The sequence below is a fragment of the Asparagus officinalis genome, chromosome 8 (genome assembly GCF_001876935.1).
Source record: "Asparagus officinalis chromosome 8, Aspof.V1, whole genome shotgun sequence".
Taxonomy (NCBI): Eukaryota; Viridiplantae; Streptophyta; class Magnoliopsida; order Asparagales; family Asparagaceae; genus Asparagus; species Asparagus officinalis.
The window spans coordinates 57,439,925-57,442,932 of NC_033801.1; the positions used below are offsets into that span (position 1 = coordinate 57,439,925).

At 33.9% G+C, this 3,008-nt stretch overlaps 1 long non-coding RNA gene across 1 annotated transcript; it reads left to right on the forward strand.

Annotated features, from left to right (window-relative positions):
• Positions 610–2,149, forward strand: LOC109822943. Its single transcript, XR_002242316.1, has 3 exons — positions 610–676; positions 1,151–1,211; positions 1,922–2,149. It is a non-coding gene; the product is annotated as an uncharacterized LOC109822943 (long non-coding RNA).

The following is a 3,008-nucleotide window of genomic DNA, read 5'->3' on the forward strand; positions in this document are numbered from 1 at the left end:
CTCCTCCTCTCCCCTTCCCCTCCTCCAGCAGGCATCGCCACCACCAAACAGCACCGCCGATGCCGCACTTTCCCCAGCTTCAGCCGCCGTCGCTTTCCCATCATCCTTCAGCTGCTCCACCTGCCCCCTTTCTTTAGCGTAGCTACCATCCGCCTCCCCTACAGCCCTCCGCCGCACAATCAGCCCTCCGATGACCCACTACAGTCCTCCACTGCTGATTTATTTTTTTTCTTGCTCGTGAAATTTAATGTTTCTTCAGGGCGGATCTTTGTTTGCTTTTGCTAATCTCCCTTGACTTAGTTTGTTTGTTGAAAATATTGCAGCTTGTAGATTTGGTGCTTGACTTAGCTCTTAAAGAGATCTATTTGATGCTTGTTTCTAAAAGAAATCAGGTAATAATTGTAATAATCCTAACTTTTAGATAGATATATATAAGGAAAAGTATAGGGGCTTTTATGTAAAATTTGATAGAGGGTTTTATTAGCAAAAACAACCTTTTATAAATACCCCAAAAACCCTACCCAACTTCTGATTTCCGTCAGCCGCATCCCTTCTTCCCGTCTTCTGTTTCCGCCGTTCCCAAAAAAAAAAAGGCTTCTCTTCCTCCCATCTTTATCTTGTCGAAAAAAAAGAAGGGTCTTTTGTCTTTCGAGTTGGGATCAAGAACATTTTCTAGGTATTTTTCTTCCTCACTTAGAAACTTATGGGCACATCTAAATTTTTTTAGGCCATGGCCATGGTGGAACCAAGCTTTGGTTCTTGCCTCTTGTTTTCATCTCTATATGCTTACCTTATTATTTTTTTTATACAAGGCCACTTAACTTTTTATCACGTTACCTTGGGTTCCTTTTAAAATAATAATAACAATAATTTGGGTATGTATACAAAGCACCAACTTGAGACCTAAATCTTTGACCTCACTTCCTCAACCTCAATTGTTAGATTTATTATAAATGATGCTGACACTCTTCTTTAACCGGTATTATAAAATAAATATTAATCATGCATTTAAATTCCTTGGTTGAAGGCATTTTGATGTGTAATTGTTTAGATAGAAGAGTAAAGAAGATAAAGGGTATAGTTATAATTTGGTAGGCTATGAGTTAAGGGCATATAATAGTATTGATTATTGTTTATACTTATTCTTTAGGTGTTTCGAGTGGCTTCGAGGAGGTGTTGTGAGGGGTAGTTGGATTATTTTCGGACTTGAGGTAAGTGGTGAATTTATGCATTGTGCGCTGTGTATTTTTTTATATAATTATATCAAGTATGTTTGGATTTGTTCCTGACGGATTATATCCTTCGTATGATTACTGGTATATCAATTGTTGATTGGTTGATTTTGTGATGCTCATGGATATTTTGGTATAAGCCTATGCTTATTTTCTTTATCAATTGTTATGTCTATTCATATAGTGGTAGGTTGAGATGCATATGTGTTTGATTTATTTCACTATTGGTTGGCCTTTGGCATATTTGTATAATGTGATTAGCTTTACGAACTTTGTTTATTGTTAAAGCATATGCATCTCAAGTCAATATACCGGTATATGTCGGATATAAGCAAGCTATTAAAACAGGACTCAATGTGCCTCTATGAGGTTTTATTTTAGCGCTAAGAGCCCAAATTGGGTCTCACCGTCCCGGAACCACGGGCTTAATAATTGTGGGGTTTACCGAGTCAACCGGAGTATGAAGTGTTGACCGCATTGAGACGTAGCATGCTTATTTCTATTCCATGATTTCTAATTTTTCTTAAATATTTGTATCAAATACTAGAGTTCATTAATGATTCTATATCATTCTTATATTTTGTTTATTTCTCGTTGTAATATTTTAGTTTTGCAAAACCAGTGTTTAATGTATGAATTTATCCACTTATTGAGTTGTGAACTCATTGTGTTATTTCTATTCTTTTCAGAGACTCGGGATTAGGTGGAATTGAGGATTGTCAAATTCTTAGAACGAAGCAAAGAATAATTCGAGATTGTTATTGTCTTCTAGGCGAAGGTTAAATAAAGTCTTTAATGATTAGATGATGAATTGAGAGTTTGTAATAATGAGATTCTTTCTTTAGGTTGAGATTTATTTGGAGTTGAGGAATATTTATTTTTATCAAGTTAATTGGCTTAGTTGACTTTTGGGATTATAGAGAAGAATTATTGTTGGTTTTAGTTCAATGAAGAGATTTGTTTTAGTGTTCTTTTAATGAATGTATATTTTGGAGGACTTTTCACAGGTTTAGTCCGGCTCTAATATTCCTTTGAGGTTCGTAAATTGGGGTCGTGACAATATCCTTCAAGCATGGATCAATAAGAACCCCCAAACCAAAAATATGAGGAATAAGCCTAAAATACTTATTAAATTTGCTCTCCATTTCAAAAACCATAGGTCCAAAAGTAGCATCCAAACGATATTTATCAAATTTTTTTTGAATATTTAAAATTTGTAAAGCAGCTAAAGTAATGGTTGGATAATAACAGCCAGATAATAACATGGTAGCATCATAAAAAACTTGTAACATTTCATTTAAATTACATATAACTGTCCATTCATCTTCAGTTATTCCATAAGCACTACCAGAGCTAGAACTAGAAGCATAAAAATTTATAAAATCATTTATAATTTCTTTATATTCTATTGCTACAGATAACATTGCATAGGTGGAATTCCACCTATGGTCAACATCTTTTGGAATTAGTCTAGGCTTATAATTTTTTCTTTTACAACATTGTTTCCATCTTTTAATTCTCATTTCAGAAGCATTATGCATATTAGTAACTGTTCTAACTTTTTCTATCATGGGTTTAATTTCAGAAAATGCACTTTGAACAATTAAATTTAAAATATGACAGATACATCTAACATGAAAAAGCTCACCATGACATGGCAATGACAAAGTTATTTTCAGAAAATCAACAGCTACATTATTATTACTTGCATTATCTAGTGAAATAGTAAATATTCTTTGATCAATTTCTAGTTGTCCAAGTTCTTCAACAATTAAA